The sequence below is a fragment of the Oncorhynchus mykiss genome, chromosome 15 (genome assembly GCF_013265735.2).
Source record: "Oncorhynchus mykiss isolate Arlee chromosome 15, USDA_OmykA_1.1, whole genome shotgun sequence".
NCBI classification, from domain to species: domain Eukaryota; kingdom Metazoa; phylum Chordata; class Actinopteri; order Salmoniformes; family Salmonidae; genus Oncorhynchus; species Oncorhynchus mykiss.
In genome coordinates, this window is record NC_048579.1 from 60891109 (window position 1) to 60910156 (window position 19048).

At 43.3% G+C, this 19048-nt stretch overlaps 1 protein-coding gene across 2 annotated transcripts in view; it reads left to right on the top strand.

Annotated features, from left to right (window-relative positions):
* The window catches only part of LOC110490488 (muscarinic acetylcholine receptor M2), a 75288-nt gene that overhangs the window by 47285 nt on the left and 8955 nt on the right, over positions 1-19048 (top strand). Inside the window, exon 1 of one of the 2 annotated variants that reach the window (XM_036944878.1) lies at positions 15709-17844. The exons of the other annotated variant lie outside the window; for it this stretch is intronic. The gene's annotated coding sequence lies outside the window, so the exon portion shown is untranslated. Of the gene's footprint in view, positions 1-15708; positions 17845-19048 lie in introns of those variants that run through there. 2 annotated transcript variants of the gene reach the window in all.

Genomic DNA, 19048 nt, shown 5'->3' on the forward strand with positions numbered 1-19048 from the left:
GAGGGGATCTGCATTGAGTAAAACCCAAACTTCCTGGAAGTAAGTAGCTGGTGGCAGAAGCTACACTTCATTTGGCACAGCTCAACGGGGGACAAGGAGAAATCACGCTGAGACATGATGAGAGAATAAACAAACCGATCAAAAGCTCTAAAGCAAACCAACACAACCTAGGGAGCATTTTAAAGAATGCTAAATATCCATTACTCACCTCAAAATAAATATCTGTACTTGTTTAATCTGCTCTTTTTTATTGGGGAGACATGTCATTCTCAAGCACTGTTTGTTGTGTGGAGATAAGCAGGAATACCTGGTGCTGTGATTGAAACCGGTGAATATAAAAGTTGAAGGATTTCAACAGGTGCCTTAGTTTAGCATTGAGGTAAACAGGAAGCAATGCATCTCACAACTGCCCAGAATAGAGAGCAGTGTGTTTCCCCTTTGGCCCATTGAGGTTCTCAGCAGGAGTCATTCCTAGTGTAATGTGTGACTTTTAGCTTAAACGATGAACACGCAGAGCCTAGAGTATCCCTGCACATTGTTAAAATGGTGGCGCAGGGGTTAAGGGCGCTGTACTGCAGCGCCAGCTTTGCCACCAGAGACTCTGGGTTTGCGCCCAGGCTCTGTCGTAACCAACTGGGAGGTCTGTGGGGCGATGCACAATTGTCCTAGCATCGCCGGGTTAGGGAGGGTTTGGCCGGTAGGGAAATCCTTGTCTCATCGTGCACCAGTGACTCCTGTGGCGGGCTGGGTGCAGTGCACACTAACCAAGGTTGCCAGGTGCACGGTGTTTCCTCTGACACATTGGTGCGGCTGGCTTCCGGGTTGGATGGCGCTGTGTTAAGAAGCAGTGCGGCTTGGTTGGGTTGTGTATCGGAGGACGCATGACTTTCAACCTTCGTCTCTCCCGAGCCCGTACGGGAGTTGTAGCGATGAGACAAGATAGTAGCTACTAAAAACAATTGGATACTACGAAATTGGGGAGAAAAAGGGGTAAAATAAAAATGGTGCTGGAACTGACCCTGTGTATAGTATGCTTACTTACTTTATTGTGTTATTATTTCTTATTTGTATATCTTGTGTTTTTGTTATTGTTATTGTTATTGTTGTTGTTGTTGTTGTTGTTATTTTTGGTATTACATTGTTATTGACTACTGCATTGTTGAGTTTAGAGCAGTGGTCACTAACCTTTTCTGAGTCAAGATCACTTTCTGAGTCAAAATGCAAGCATATTTAACCAATTGCAAGCAACATTAACCAATTAAAAACAGTTCTGTAGCAATGAGGTTTGTGCGGTATGTTATAGACCCAATACATTATCACTACATATTGGCTAAGCTTGGATTGCCCTGCCAATGTTGTTCTTCTCAGACCATTTTGAAACTGTATTTCAAAACTGTAGGTATATGATCACCCTGGTAATAGAGTTTGTGTGGTATTACTTGTGAGGCACAGCTGAGTGAGCATCACAATGTGCTTATTGTTTTACTGGACTGATGGCCTGCATCTGATGGGTCCATCTGAGGAATGGAGTGAGCAGCAGTGAGGCTGCCTCTCCCCAGACTTACCGTCCCTCCTCTCTCCCGCCCTCCCCTGAGAGAAGGGGACACAGTCTTCCAGCTGATGACGAAACTGAAGTCACACTATTACTTCTGCTTCATGCACCAATTCATGTTGTTACTCCTATGACCAGAGAAAGTGAACTGTTCTTCGATATGTAAAAAGACACAAGGCACTAATAATAACAACCCGAGCTTATTGAAACACTTTGCTACTCATTCATTACAGCTGCAGTGATGGTTGTAGCGTGAGTGGAAGTAGGGAGAATGCCCATTTTATGGCTTATAAAAGTGCTGAAGAAAGTGTTGACAGTGCTGAATAACAACTTAAACATGAACCTACTCATAAAAACAGCAGCTCCTTTGTTGTATTCGTTGAGTCTCTCTCTAGTAATGGTTTTAAACGTTTTGAAGTCTCACATTATCAACTTCGCTGCCTTCCAGGCATCTTTTTTACAGTCTATGGCTCGGGGAAACTGTGCAGACAAGGTGATATGAGCTATCTGATTGGCAAGCGGTAGGCCTATAGGTGCACTTGATTTGCTCAGTGGGCCTGCCGGGAAGGCGGAGTTCTACCTCCAGACACATGAAATGGTTGAAAATGTGAACACTTTGCCTTCCCGGAGCTAGGGCTGCTGAATCAAATGCACCTACCATCAACACTGTGAATAGAATAAAACCAATAGGAATGCAAGGCTTTATCATTGGGTTTTTTACAGAAATGTTTGGTGATCGACTGGTTGGTGACCACTGGGTTAGAACTAGCAAAGAAAGGCATTTCAAAGGTACTTGCGCATGTGTCATTAAAACTTTAAACTTGAATGATGCATGTAATTTCTGATGTGTGACGCCTGTGTCGTTACCAGAGATATACAGTGTACAGTATACACACAGCTATACCATATCAAATCACCTACACTAAAAGTTTCAATTCATTTACCTGCACATGGTTCCAGTCTTTTTCGCTCCTTCCCTTTTTTAATCTGACCCGGTGAATGGTGGTGCCCTATAGCAGCATTGCAGAGCTATCTTTAGGTATACCAGCAAACACAGCTACTTCTGTTAGGATGACATTTCAACTTGATAGAAGTGAAAAGGTTACTTACTTGGAAATCAAGGTTGCAGACTTCTTTCAGGCAAATGGCAGAGTTGGAACATTTTCTTTACTCCATTGATGGTCTAAGAAAGATATAACTATTAGTTGGGATATATTACAAGCACAAAAGCGCAAAATTGTGCTCCAAGAAGTACAGTGAGTAGGTGAACACTTCGAAATGCTTATAAAGTGCCTTTGAATTGCCCAGACAGTCTGACTGAAAAAAAAATACACGTATTGCATTTCTTTGTTCCTTTTGATGCTTTCCCGGTAATACTGGAACATGTTGCATTGCCGTGTTCCTTTTGATGCTTTCCCGGTAATACTGGAACATGTTGCATTTCTTTGTTCCTTTTGATGCTTTCCCGGTAACACTGTAACATGTTGCATTTCTTTGTTCCTTTTGATGCTTTCCCGGTAACACTGTAACATGTTGCATTGCCGTGTTCCTTTTGATGCTTTCCCGGTAATACTGGAACATGTTGCATTTCTTTGTTCCTTTTGATGCTTTCCCGGTAACACTGTAACATGTTGCATTTCTTTGTTCCTTTTGATGCTGTCCCGGTAACACTGGAACATGTTGCATTGCCGTGTTCCTTTTGATGCTTTCCCGGTAACACTGGAACATGTTGCATTGCTGTGTTCCTTTTGATGCTGTCCCGGTAACACTGTAACATGTTGCATTGCCGTGTTCCTTTTGATGCTTTCCCGGTAACACTGTAACATGTTGCATTGCCGTGTTCCTTTTGATGCTTTCCCGGTAATACTGGAACATGTTGCATTTCTTTGTTCCTTTTGATGCTTTCCCGGTAACACTGTAACATGTTGCATTGCCGTGTTCCTTTTGATGCTGTCCCGGTAACACTGTAACATGTTGCATTGCCGTGTTCCTTTTGATGCTTTCCCGGTAATACTGGAACATGTTGCATTTCTTTGTTCCTTTTGATGCTTTCCCGGTAACACTGTAACATGTTGCATTTCTTTGTTCCTTTTGATGCTTTCCCGGTAACACTGTAACATGTTGCATTGCCGTGTTCCTTTTGATGCTTTCCCGGTAATACTGGAACATGTTGCATTTCTTTGTTCCTTTTGATGCTTTCCCGGTAACACTGTAACATGTTGCATTTCTTTGTTCCTTTTGATGCTTTCCCGGTAATACTGGAACATGTTGCATTGCCGTGTTCCTTTTGATGCTTTCCCGGTAACACTGTAACATGTTGCATTGCCGTGTTCCTTTTGATGCTTTCCCGGTAATACTGGAACATGTTGCATTTCTTTGTTCCTTTTGATGCTTTCCCGGTAACACTGTAACATGTTGCATTTCTTTGTTCCTTTTGATGCTTTCCCGGTAACACTGTAACATGTTGCATTGCCGTGTTCCTTTTGATGCTTTCCCGGTAATACTGGAACATGTTGCATTTCTTTGTTCCTTTTGATGCTTTCCCGGTAACACTGGAACATGTTGCATTTCTTTGTTCCTTTTGATGCTTTCCCGGTAATACTGGAACATGTTGCATTGCCGTGTTCCTTTTGATGCTTTCCCGGTAATACTGGAACATGTTGCATTTCTTTGTTCCTTTTGATGCTTTCCCGGTAACACTGGAACATGTTGCATTTCTTTGTTCCTTTTGAAGCTTTCCCGGTAATACTGGAACATGTTGCATTGCCGTGTTCCTTTTGATGCTTTCCCGGTAACACTGTAACATGTTGCATTGCCGTGTTCCTTTTGATGCTTTCCCGGTAACACTGTAACATGTTGCATTGCCGTGTTCCTTTTGATGCTGTCCCGGTAACACTGTAACATGTTGCATTGCCGTGTTCCTTTTGATGCTTTCCCGGTAATACTGGAACATGTTGCATTGCCGTGTTCCTTTTGATGCTGTCCCGGTAACACTGTAACATGTTGCATTGCCGTGTTCCTTTTGATGCTTTCCCGGTAACACTGTAACATGTTGCATTGCCGTGTTCCTTTTGATGCTGTCCCGGTAACACTGTAACATGTTGCATTGCCGTGTTCCTTTTGATGCTGTCCCGGTAACACTGTAACATGTTGCATTGCCGTGTTCCTTTTGATGCTGTCCCGGTAACACTGTAACATGTTGCATTGCCGTGTTCCTTTTTGTAACATGTTGCATTGCCGTGTTCCTTTTGATGCTGTCCCGGTAACACTGTAACATGTTGCATTGCCGTGTTCCTTTTGAAGCTTTCCCGGTAACACTGTAACATGTTGCATTGCCGTGTTCCTTTTGATGCTGTCCCGGTAACACTGTAACATGTTGCATTGCCGTGTTCCTTTTGATGCTTTCCCGGTAACACTGTAACATGTTGCATTGCCGTGTTCCTTTTGATGCTTTCCCGGTAACACTGTAACATGTTGCATTGCCGTGTTCCTTTTGAAGCTTTCCCGGTAACACTGTAACATGTTGCATTGCCGTGTTCCTTTTGATGCTGTCCCGGTAACACTGTAACATGTTGCATTGCCGTGTTCCTTTTGATGCTTTCCCGGTAACACTGTAACATGTTGCATTGCCGTGTTCCTTTTGATGCTTTCCCGGTAACACTGTAACATGTTGCATTGCCGTGTTCCTTTTGAAGCTTTCCCGGTAACACTGTAACATGTTGCATTGCCGTGTTCCTTTTGATGCTTTCCCGGTAACACTGTAACATGTTGCATTGCCGTGTTCCTTTTGATGCTTTCCCGGTAACACTGGAACATCTAACAGCTAGCGTTCCTGGGGAGAGCACATGTTACTAACATAAAGGAAACAAGATTAACTATTTTTTAAAAGGGTCATTTTCATATTTTTTGCGTGTGAAGGAAGTGCTGCTATACTGTAAACACTTATATACATTACCGAATGTGTTGTACAATAATAGATCATCTACCATCATACTATGTAAGAAAACTACTAAAATCATGTTTTTTCTAACAGAAATATTAGGGATGTTAGACTACAGATAAAATGGAAGTACCTCACAGTTCAGCTTGTCAACTTTTCTCTGTGTTTGACTGATTCACTACCATTACACTGGTCAGTTGGCCTTGCCACCAATGGCTGAGACAGAAGTGAATTTAATCTCAAGAGACAAGGACTTTTTCATTCTGGTCAATTATCATTTTTCAGTTACCCTCATCTGAATTGCATTACAAAGAGGGGGATCAAAATCACAGCAATTTCTCTGTGAAGGATGGATCCTCGTCTGGCTTTTGCAGAAAGGGCTGCATGCATTTGAATTAATCCGAATCTATTATCTCCCCCACCGGAGTAATAGGTCAATTGTGTTCAAAGCTTAAAAGTTAGAGAAAGAGAATTCTGCCTCTTTCATTTTTCATCACTTGTGTTACCATGTTCAAAAGGGGCTACTGGCCTTTGTGAGGCTATGAGGTACTTCCATTGTCACATAAAACAGCTTTTAACGTCTATCATTTATAGGTCTCTGCCGATCACGTACTGTAGCCGCAGATGAGACTGACTAATACGACAATGTAGCCTCCATTTTCCTCAGAGCTCATTTAGCTTGGAAAATGCCACATCATTTTCACAGCCCCATCTCAGAAAACAAAACAGGCTACTGTTATGAAGTATTTCCATCCAGCTCTTCTCCCCCCGTGGATCGACCATTTCTCTTAATGTCCAACCTTTTGCTTGCACTGTCTCGTTTCTTAGACTTTGATCAATATCAGTTTGTAATGTTTGTTGTTTACCCTATCTTGACTGGATGTTTGCCAATGAATCCCCCCCCCCCCTCTCTCTTCTGCTCATCCTCTTACAAAGGACAATTGGCAAAAGCATTACAGACTAACAGTGAAAGATAGAGAGAGCAAGAGAGCTGAGGGAGGCTAACTTTGCGGCCGAGACCTTGTGTCTTCAAATTGCCAAAGCGCTGCATCATAAGTTCTTGTTGCATCCACATTCCTAATTAATAAGGCTGATTTTGTTCTGGCTTCACGGCTTATTGGTTTGTCCGTCCCTGTTGAAGAACTGTTTGCTTGTGGTCCCATGAAAACCTAAGACAAGACTATATCGACTTCATAAATACAGAGGCTGATCTTTCTCAGTGGAAAGTCCCTTGATCGTACTGCTTACCTGGCTCAATTATAGGATTTGCTCAAACATCTCTGTTGCACTTCTTCCCCTGTGGACGTTCATGTTTGAAAAGTAAACTATGTGATCATTGTCTAAGAAATCAGTCACTATTAGTAAACTCTGTGAACATCATTTAACGAAGCAGTAACCGTTTTGGACAGCTATTCCTGCATTCCTCTCTGTAATGCAAATGAGTTGAGAGAAAAGTGGGAAACTGAAGTGTTTAATATACAGCATGATTAATTTATGACAGTGCCTGTGAAATATATAGTGGGGCTTTCGAGACTGAGCTAATTGGAGTTTGTTTTTGAGCAATTTTGAAAGCTTGTTCTGACATTGTCAATGAGTATTAGGACATTCATTAGCATCTTTTTGAGAAGACTTGATCAAGAATACCTGGTATTGGTGAAAATATGTAGCCAAGTGTAATAATGTTGGGTCCAATAGAGCAAAATAAATAAACAATAAGCAATGTTGAGTGACTGATGGAAGCTGATTAACACACTATGCAGGCCTGTTTAAGGTCAGGAGAACAGACAATGTTGAGTGACTGATGGAAGCTGATTAACACACTATGCAGGCGTGTTTAAGGTCAGGAGAGCAGACAATGTTGAGTGACTGATGGAAGCTGATTAACACACTATGCAGGCGTGTTTAAGGTCAGGAGAGCAGACAATGTTGAGGGACTGATGGAAGCTGATTAACACACTATGCAGGCGTGTTTAAGGTCAGGAGAGCAGACAATGTTGAGGGACTGATGGAAGCTGATTAACACACTATGCAGGCCTGTTTAAGGTCAGGAGAGCAGACAATGTTGAGGGACTGATGGAAGCTGATTAACGCACTATGCAGGCGTGTTTAAGGTCAGGAGAGCAGACAATGTTGAGGGACTGATGGAAGCTGATTAACACACTATGCAGGCGTGTTTAATGTCAAGAGAGCAGACAATGTTGAGGGACTGATGGAAGCTGATTAACACACTATGCAGGCGTGTTTAAGGTCAGGAGAGCAGACAATGTTGAGGGACTGATGGAAGCTGATTAACACACTATGCAGGCGTGTTTAAGGTCAGGAGAGCAGACAATGTTGAGGGACTGATGGAAGCTGATTAACACACTATGCAGGCGTGTTTAAGGTCAGGAGAGCAGACAATGTTGAGGGACTGATGGAAGCTGATTAACACACTATGCAGGCGTGTTTAAGGTCAGGAGAGCAGACAATGTTGAGGGACTGATGGAAGCTGATTAACACACTATGCAGGCGTGTTTAAGGTCAGGAGAGCATACAATGTGAGAAATCCCATTAACAGGCTCTGAGGTACCGTGTGAATTCCATCTTCTTTTTGAGTCTGTGCTAATAGCAGCATGCGTGGTCGGGTTATATACAACCTGTCATGTATTCATCTATACTGAGGCTGTTGCATTGGGAGGGGAATGAGAGGTAATGACAGTAAGATGAAGCAGAGATAAGACCTACCTAAGTGATTACTCTCACGATCACCCTCTCTGCTCCCACCTGTCTTGACATCGCCTCTCAAAGTCTTAGTGTCTGTGTGCTGTGCATTGGGAATCTGATGCTTGGATCAAGGTTGTATTCCGTGGATTAGCTTCCTTCAGCCTGTTTCATTTCCAGTCACACATCACACCCCACAGGGCTTTGGGCTGGAGATTACTGCAAGGGAATGTTGTCGCCCACTTGTCTGGCATGTTGCACATTTTGTTCCTCCCTTATCTGACACAGTTGAAGTTGTCTCTTTACAAGTGTTAGACAGATTCTACTGCAGGTCAATGACCACAGAAAACCTTCATACATCAATGATTCTTGAACCGCAATTCCCACAACCCAATGAGGGAACTAGACAGGTTGCAAGTGTGTGTCCTGGATTGTACCTGGCGGTAACAAAATGAGTCAAGCTACAGAACAAAAGGTGCGGTTCAGAGACAACTTGAACCTGTTGGAAAAACTGCCAAGTAATGTGAACAGGGTAGTATGGTTATAGGTATTCCCTTTAACTATAGCACATTTTCCCTAGACCTATTCCTATGTGTTATACATCTATTCTATCTGACCTGTGCAAACGGGAGGAGCTAGGAAAGCAGGCAAGAACATTCATGTGAATGGAACAACCTGCTCAAGGACAATGTAGCTTGGCTTTGTCGTCAAGCTCTGCGTCAAAGGAGAAAGGTAGAGGAAGAGGCTGAAAATACGAAAACAATGAAGTGGAACAAATCCAACAGGCCCATGTTTTATCTCCTTCCTTTCGTCTGCCTTTCCTTCCACTCCTGCTATCTTCCTCCATCTTAATGAGCAGCAGAACTTTCCATCTACGGAGAGTGCAGGAGCAATACATCACAAGCAGGACACAGAGAGGGGACAGGGAGAGGACAGGAGCGTGGTGACGGCGATGCTGGCAGAACACTATACAGGGCAATTAAGATTGAGTAGACAGCCACGCTGATTCACAGAGAAGGAGTGAGAGTGACATCATGGCAAGGAGAACGACACAGGCGTCCTGTGTTCTCTTTAAAGAGGAAGCCTATATTTGAGAAAAACGTTTTAATGCTTTATTATATCAATGGTGTGAATTTAAATGATTGCTGTTACTCAATCAGCTTACAAGGTTAAGATTCCATGTGTGATTGAAGTAGAATAAACTCCATTATACTGATTATGTACTGTGCATTCAGAAAGTATTCAGACCCCTTGGCTTTTCCCACATTTTGTTACGTTACAACCTTATTCTAAAATGGGTAAAATTGTTTTTTCCCTCATCAATCTACACACAATACCACACAAAAACTGGATTTCAGAAATGTTTGCAAATATATTAAACATAAAAACTGAAATGCTGCCACCTCCATGCTTCACCGTAGAGATGGTGCCAGGTTTCCTCCAGATGTGACTCTTGGCATTCAGGCCAAAGAGTTCAACCTTGGTTTCATCAGACCAGAGAATCGTGGTTCTCATGGTGTGAGAGTCCTTTAGGTGCCTTTTGTCAAACTCCAAGCGGGCTGTCAAGTTGCCTTTAACCGAGGAGTGACTTCCGTCTGGCCACTCTACCATTAAGGCCTGATTTGGTGGAGGGCTGCAGAGATGGTTGTCCTTCTGGAAGGTTCTCCCATCTCCACAGAGGAACTCTGGAGCTCCATCCGGTTCTTGGTCACCTCCTTGAACGAGGCCCTTCTCCCCCGATTGCTCAGCTTGGCCGGCGGCCAGCGCTAGGAAGGGTCTTGGTGGTTCCAAACTTCTTCCATTTAAGAATGGAAAGGAAAGGAAAGGGGGATACTTAGTCAGTTGTATAACTGAATGCATTCAACTGAAATGTGTCTTCCGCATTTAACCCAACCCCTCTGAATCAGAGAGGTGCGGGGGGCTGCCTTAATCGACATCCACGTCTTCGACGCCCGGGGATGATGGAGGCCTTTGTGTTCTTGGGGACCTTCAATGCTGCAGAAATGCGTGCCTCGACACAATCCTGTCTCTGAGCTCTATGGACAATTCCTTCAACCTCATGGCTTGGTTTTTGCTCTGACATGCACTGTCAATTGTGGGACCTTATATAGACGTGTGTGTGCCTTTCCAAATCTACAATCATGTTTCTACAGTCAAGTTGTAGAAACATCTCTAGGAGGATCAATGGAAACAGGATGCACCTGAGCTCAATTTCGTGTCTCATAGCAAAGGGTCTGAGAACATATGTAAATAAGTTATTTCTGTTTTGAAAAACCTGTTTTCACTTTGCCATTATGGGGTTTTGTGTGTAGATTGATGAAGAAAAACACTTAGTTAATCATTTTTAGAATAAGGCTGTGACATACATATTATTTATTTTAAGTCTGAATACTTTCCGAATGCACTGTATGTGTGAGAGGACTCCGCTTGTGCTGTATGACAGGTAAATCATAGTACCTACCAGAAAGTTAACATTTAATTACACATTCTGGGAAAGACTGTCCCCTGAGTACCATGCTGAATCCGGTGTGCAATTCACTGTGCACTCTCAAATAACACTTGACTCATCCAATCACCAAGATGTCCTGGCAGTTCATATTTGCATAAACCTTAAAGTACTCCACGAGTCATGACTTTGGTATTTTGGTGCTGAGAGTAAAACCACTCAGACGAGGCATTTCGAATGGCCTTAATCTACTAAAGGAAGCATTCCATCTTGACCTGAATGCATATCTCTTGTCCTTGTCTCTCCCATAAAGTGGATTGTGCATTGAGTCCTCCACATCCCACACATTATGAGACTGAACCATGCACTGTACAACAACTGACTGCACTCGTACGATAAGGGCTCATTACCCAAAGTCAATTGATGTCCTCAATGTAACACATTCAGAGAGAGAGAGAAAGAGATGAGCTAATGCAGTGAAAAGGCAATGCACAGAATGAGACTAGAGTCGTTATAGATCCTCAAAACCACCATACTAACGATTCGCCAAATCATCACATTCCAAAGTCCTTACGTACACTACATGACCGAAAGTATGTGGACACATGCTCGTCGAACGTATCGTTCCAAAATCATGGCCATTAATATGTGATTGATTCCCTCTTTGCTGTCACAACAGCCTCCACTCTTCTGGGAAGGCTTTCCACATTGTCTGCGGGGACTTGCTTCCATTCAGTCACAGCAGCATTAGTGATGTCGGGCACTGATGTTTGGCGATTAGGCCTGGCTCGCAGTCAGTGTTCCAATTCATCCCAAAGGTGTTTGATGGGGTTAAGGTCAGGGCTCTGTGCAGGCCAGTCAAGTTCTTTCAACACCAATCTCAACAAACCATTTCTGTATGGACGTCGCTTTGTGCACAGGGGCATTGTCATGTTAAACAAGAAAAGGCCTTCTCCAAACTGTTGCCACAAAGATTGGAAGCATAGAATCATCTAGAATGTCATTGTATGCTGTAGCGTTAAGATTTCCCTTCACTGGAACAGGGCAGAGTCACCTTTCCAACAAGTGACTTGTTGGAAAGGTGACATCTTATGACGGTGCCACGTTGAAAATCACTGAACTCTTCAGTGACCATTCTACTGACAATGAGATTGCATTGCTGTGTGCTGTGTGCTCGATTTTATACACCTGTCAGCAAAGGGTGTGGCTGAAATAGGCAACATACTTGTGTATATGTAGTGTACTGTAGATTGCTCTATTCATAATCACTGAAGACTTTGTTCATCAGATTGGAGGATGTGCTCCTTCACACCAGGTGTGATTCATTTCCATAATCTAATTACTAGACCAAATTGTTTCCATTAATTCCCTAGTTCCATGTTGCTCCAAGTTTGTTCCCAGCATCTGTAAAAGATCCAGACACCTGTTCCTCTCCCTGTACCCTTGAGACAGCTGGCTCTGGACCTTCACAGTAGAACATGGCGTAATGGAACCAAGCTTTATAGAGGAGGCCCCAGCGCAGGGCAGGGCCAATGGGTTATTTCTGCAACCTGATACGACTACTGAGCCACAAACACCCATGAGACAGAGAGGGGAGAGACGGTGCGGCACCGTGTGAAAACCACAATGAGCCAGTGGCAGGCCCACTCATTGCCATGCATAGTATGGATGGCTGTGGACAACAGGAGAGTCCCCCAGCAGTATAAAAAAGGAAACGGGATATATTGTCATTCTCTACGGGAGCGTAGTACCTGGGAGATACGCTCAACTGATGACAGTGGCCATGTAGAGCGTCACATTACCAAGTGTAATGGGTTTCATGACCGTAGCCTCAGCCAAGCACAACCCTGTAGTGATTCTGTTTTCCAGGATACCTCGGTCTTCTCCAATGAGGCTGAACCCAGCACTATATCTTGCTACGTGCCACAGCAGGATTTACTTATCTTTCGATTCAAAAACTAATATTAGTTTTTTTGCCAGTCGTTAGCACTGCCGGGAAGAATACTGTAAATATAGTGACAAGCTGATGGGAAGTGTCTGTTTTTAGAGTGTTAGCCCATCAAGGTGTACCAGTGACAGTTACCATTGTGCACATTCTTTCCGTGCCATTACCCCCTCCCAAACATGATGCCTGTCCTGGCAGTTGTCGCCTACGGCACTCCAGCAGAGTAATGACCTGGCTGCCAGATGTTACCGTTAATATGTCTGCCTGTTGATAATGAGCTATTTCAGGGGTGCCGCTACTGTCCTTGTAGCCCAGTGGAAAAAATGGCACATCTTTCTGCCAACAATGACACCTGGGACATTTTCCACAGAGGATGAGCCAAAACAAGATTTAACTAGAGGTAATAACTCTTACTTTCTGCCGTGTCAGAAGTCTTGCTGTGTTATGAAGTCTGAACATAGGCCTAATTTGACTGAAGTATCCCTGTTTGTACAGGTCTGTATTCTTTCAGTGCATAAACAATGGTTGTCCTAACCCCAAAAACATGGTATCTAGTTTAGATTTTAAATGATCGCAAGATTACTGAAAATGCACCGAACTTCACCAATAAACAAAGAATGGAAAGACTGCTAATTACTGCTCATCTAACACAGGAAACATACATCCAGTATTTTTCAGTTGCAGGTAAATTATGAATGCAGTAACGTGTAGTGAAAGGAAATATTGGTAGCATTTGGGTAAGTAGCGTGATTGTGTTTGTCTAGTGGCGGCAGTCACACAGGGACACAATGTGACAGGAGGAAATTGACTCATCTGCTTGAGGACTTTGTTTTTTTTTGTCATTAGAATTTGGGCTGTGTGCATCTTGGTTTTTCATAGCAATTTTGACCTGGCTCAGAAACTGTTACCAAGTGAAAGTAGGCTAAGGGAATAGATTATATTTCTCTTGCCCTTCATCTGACAAAAACAACTTTGCATATTCATACTGTCATACTGTGGTGATTTGCATAACTGGGTTAGGAAGGACAACATTAGTTAGTCCTATAGTTAGCTAATGCTTCATCTTCAGGAATGACCTATGAGTTGAACCTTTGAATTACATTGTCCAAGATCTATTTTGTGGCATTTGCTAAGTTGTTCCTGTATAAAGAGCTCCTCCTCTAATGCTGTAAATCAGCAGAGCCCTATTGGTGGTGTGGTCTGACAAGATGACAGAGGTCGTACATGACACTGTCATTTTTCACAGATGGCGTTGGAGACTGCTGTAGAAAACTAGCCAGAATATCAATAGGCAAATCTATGTGCATTCTCAGAGAGCCGTGCAGACAGGGGAGAGAAATAGAGGGCACCTTAAACTGACAGACCTGATATACCGGAAGTATCATTTGTGGTAAATCAGGATGAATGTAATTTCTAGGAAGTGGCATGTAAAGGTCAGATTGTGGGCTCTTCATCTTCTAAGGAGTAGAGAGGGTTTATTTAAAGCAGGGGGTCAAACTCAACCCATAGAGAGCCTAGCGTCTGCTGGTTTTTGTTCTTTCCTTTCAATGAAGACCTAGACAACCAGGTGATGTAAGTTCCGTACTAATAGGTGACCTTAATTCATCAATCAAGTCCAAGGTTGGAGCGGAACACTCGGCCCTCTGTGGAATGAGTTTGACACGTGATCTAAAGCAATGGAAGCAATGGAGGGAGAGCAGAGGTGTTTTAATGATTCTGTTAACCCTCAATGTGGGGACTGACCAAAGCTGATGAGGAGGTGTTCTCTGGAGAGGATAGCAGACAGTGTTTGCACACCCCAGAGTGTTTTTCCACAGGCTTGAATGTCATTTACTGCTTGTCAACTCTCCATTAACCCCTCGTGCTTTTTGTCCACTCTGCCACTTCAGCGGCGCCTGTGAACTGTATGCTTTGTCACACCTGCTCAGACATTTCCATGCTGAGGAAACATGGCGCCGGAGGGGATGGCTGCCATTTTACAGGCTCCTAAACAGCTGTGCTTTTTTGTTTGTTTTTTCATATTGTTTGTAACTAATTTTGTACATAATGTTGCTGCTACCGTCTCTTATAACCAAATAGAGCTTCTGGATATCAGAACAGCGATTACTCACTGTGTACTGGATGAAGATGTTTTCCGACGCGAAGGCCCAAATTTCCGTAATCAGCTTGAAGAAAAGATGGAGTAAAAGGGGGAGGAGGGCGGGGTGCCTTGTAAGAATTTGCCGATGAGTAGGTTAACCACCACTTCCCTCCATATTATTGGCTGACGTGCAATCATTGGAAAAAAACTGGATGATCTACGATTAAGACTGTCCTACCAACGAGACATTAAAAACTGTAATATCTTATGTTTCACCAAGACGTGGCTGAACGACGCCACAGATAATACAGAGCTGGCTGGCTTCTCCATGTAGTGGCAGGACAGAGCAGCTACGTCTGGTAAGACGAGGGGTGGGGGGGGGGGTCTATTTGTCAATAACTGCTGGTGCGCAATGTTAAATATTAAAGAAGTCTTGAGGTATTGCTTGCCTGAGTTAGAATAACTCACGATAAGCTGTAGACCACACTGTCTACTAAGAGAGTTCTCATCTATATTATTCGTAGCCGTCTATTTACCACCACAAACCGATGCTGGTTGAAAGACCGCACTCAACGAGCTGTATAAGGCCATAAGCAAACAAGAAAATGCTCATCCAGAAGTGTGCTCCAGATGGCTGGGGACTTTAATTAATTTTACCTCATTTCTACAAGCATGTCACATGTGCAACCAGAGAGGGAAAAAAGCTCTAGAACACCTTTACTGCCCACAGAGCTCTCCCTCTGTAACGGTTTTCTTCTGGTGAAAGAGGCGGACCAAAACGCAGCGTGGTTATAATTCATGGTTCTTTAATAACGAAACTATACATGAATAAACTACAAAAACAAGAACCATGAAAACCCGAAACACAAAACAGGCTACCTAAATATGGTTCCCAATCAGAAACAATGTCTCTGATTGAGAACCATATCAGGTCAAACATAGAAAAAGACAAACCAGACACACAACATAGAATGCCCACCCAGCTCACGTCCTGACCAACACTAAAACAAGGAAAACACACAAGAACGATGGTCAGAACGTGACACCCTCGCCCTCCATTTGGCAAATCTGACCATGATTTAAAAATATTTGAGCTAACATTTTTGAGGCCGTTCTCTTGGCCGCAGAGATGTGTTTTAAAGCTTATTTCCTGCATTTCTATACATTTTGCCACGGCTTCTGTCATGTTCTTATGCTGAGTGACTCAAACATTATAACAAAATGAATGGGGTTCTCCTTGACTTTAATTTAGGAGATTGTTAGTTCTCATTATCTGTTTTTCTACCTACTTTATATCTGATTTTAGTCATTTAAGTGTACACTGAAAACATTTTATTATCCTGAAAAGAATTTCCGGCTGTGGTGCAGCGAGGAAGGCCTGTGTATTCCATGCATGCCTCACCACAAACAGCGCAGTAAACAAAGGCCTTAACCCTGTGTATTCCCATGGAGAGCAGGCAATAAAAACGCATCTAATCATCTGAAACAGGGGGTAACTGCCCTGGGCTTTACCTTGAATCAGTGCTCGGAGATGGGAATGAGAATCTGTACCCTGGGGAGTCAGCATAATGCATCACTTTAAGTGCAGCTAAATAACCCGCACATCTGTAATCACATTCCCTTGCATGTTTTATACAGAATCCAGATGAAATGATGTTTGTGTGTCTCCCAAGACATAGGTGAAGACAGAATATCTCTTGTGAATCTAACAAATGTGACCTGGAAAGTATGCCTAAAAAAAAAAATCTTGGTCAAAACGATCAATTTGATTTATTAGATTTCGGAAGAAAACTTTTCTTTTGGTTTTGCATACTGGTGATCTGACTTGTTAGACAGTGAAGAGAAAGGGAAGGATACCCACACAAATGCAGAAAAAGGGAGAGGTTGGCCCTCCCTGCCTCCCAAAGGGGCACAGGCAATTTTCAGCTCTAGTGATCCAGCTCCAGGAGCAGCAAAGTCCAATGGTGGAACAATACTCAACTCATGTATTCACACATCCACCCCACAGTGGCAACTGGCTCTCCTTGGCGTTTAAAAAAACACACTAAACATGGGGAAATGGGGACAGTGGAAATCAATGACATGGGAGATGGGACTACACCACAAATCACAGGAAGGCAATACAAATATAGATATATTCATAAGATAATCTAACATTAAAAAATATGTTTTAGCCAAGGAGAAAACGGTGTACATGACAGGGCAATAGAAAACAAAGTCAACGACTGCAAGGGAGTCATTATCCACCTCACAGGCTGGGATGGCACCATTATCTCTCTGTCACGTTTTGTGCCTCAGCACCAATCACTGGGGGATATAAAGTGAGTTCAGAAATGATTGACACCCTTGATAAAGATGAGCAATAAAGACTGTATAAAATAAAGAATTCAAATACTGAGCTATATTGTATGCTGAAAACAATGGAGAAATTAATTGTGAATAATGATGAGTGAAAAAGTTACACAGGGTCAACGGTCATACCCCCAAGACATACTAACCTCCCCTGTTATTGGTAATGGTGAGAGGTGAGCATGTGCCGTGACTCGGGGGTTGTATGTAACTCTCACTCCTGCTGAGCTACAGCTAATTCTCGGTCAGAGGGAGCAAAAGGCCATAAAGGCGGGAATTCATCGTGAAAAACAGAAAAAAAAGAAGGAGAAGGCCAAGCAGCTCCGCCCGCGGTCAGCCAGGGATTGCAGCATCAGCAGGCTCACTTCCATCGTCAGCACCTTCACCTTCAGCCAAAAGTGGAGCCCGGGGAATTACCAGAACAGGGGGGGTGTGCAGTGAAACGTGAACTTCCACTAACCCCCTTCTTTGACGTCCTTCTGGAAGGAGACGTCAAAGAATAACAACGAGGACTGGGGGTTTGAGGAGGGGCAGTCCATTATGGACCAGATGTTACCAGTTTTAAGGGAGTGATTGAATGAGCGGAAATTACAGTATTGTATGAATTTGATGTAACCGGTTTGTGGGGAGGAGTGTGTAATGGAGGCATGATTATACTGTATGTCTTTGCAGGTTAGAAGGGGTCTGCTTTGTTTCAGGGCCTATTTTTTGGACCTCTCTCTTTTTGGGGATTTTTTTGCTAATGATTTACTGTTTTTGTTCTTCACTTTTCGGGAACACTGTTGTTGGGGGCTGAGCCTTTTTCTGAATTCTTCTAAGACATCAGTTAGAGGTAAGCCTCCATTCTTTTACCCACACGGGCAGGGTCATATAATTAGGATGTTTCTTTAGGAGGAACAGGATTGGGTTGGATACCCTAGGATTGACAAAGGTATCCATAGGACAAGTAGACTGATTGTAAATGGCTTTGCTTAAATAAAAACAGGGAGTGGATTTCCTCTTCCTCACTGACCGAAATAAAACAGAGGGCTTCCTCTCTGTTACTGTGTGGGCCCATGCTTGGGGTGTGTGTAGCAATGTCTATGATGTTAGTTAGGCTAAGTCATGACATGGTGACTATACCATTTAGTCTCGTGAGACACTAGGTCCCATAACGGGGAGTACCTCCAGGTCCACAGGTGAAGGGTTGGTGACGCGCAACCCTTCACTTTTTTTCTCGTTTCCCTGGTCTTATGATTTCCCTTGTCTTATATCTCCCCTGGACTTATAGTTTCCTTGGTCTTATTTTTCCCCTGGTCTTATGGTTTCCCTTGTCTTATAGCTCCCCTGGTCTTATAGCTCCCCTGGACTTATTGTTTCCCTGGTCTTATTTTCTCCTGGTCTTATAGTTTCCCTGGTCTTATAGCTCCCCTGGACTTATTGTTTCCCTGGTCTTATAGTTCCCCTGGTCTTATAGTTTCCCTGGTCTTATAGCTCCCCTGGACTTATAGTTTCCCTGGTCTTATAGCTCCCCTGGACTTATTGTTTCCCTGGTCTTATTTTCCCCTGGTCTTATAGTTTCCCTGGTCTTATAGCTCCCCTGGACTTATAGTTTCCCTGGTCTTATAGCTCCCCTGGACTTATAGTTTCCCTGGTATTATAGCTCCCCTGGACTTATAGTTTCCCTGGTCTTATAGTTTCCCTGGTCTTATGGTTTCCCTTGTCTTATAGCTCCCCTGGTCTTATAGCTCCCCTGGACTTATAGTTTCCCTGGTCTTATTTTTCCCCTGATCTTATTTTTCCCCTGGTCTTATTAACATGCCACGTTCAAAAAATGCAGAACTAAGAACAGATGTAGCCCTTGGTTCACTCCAGACCTGACTGCCCTTGACCAGCACAAAAACATCCTGTGGTGGACTGCAATAGCATCGAATAGTCCCCACGATATCAACTGTTCAGGGAAGTCAGGAACCAATACACACAGCTTTTTCAAGCAGAAATGTGCATCCTGTAGCTCTAACTCCAAAAAATGTTGGGACACTGTAAAGTCCATGGAC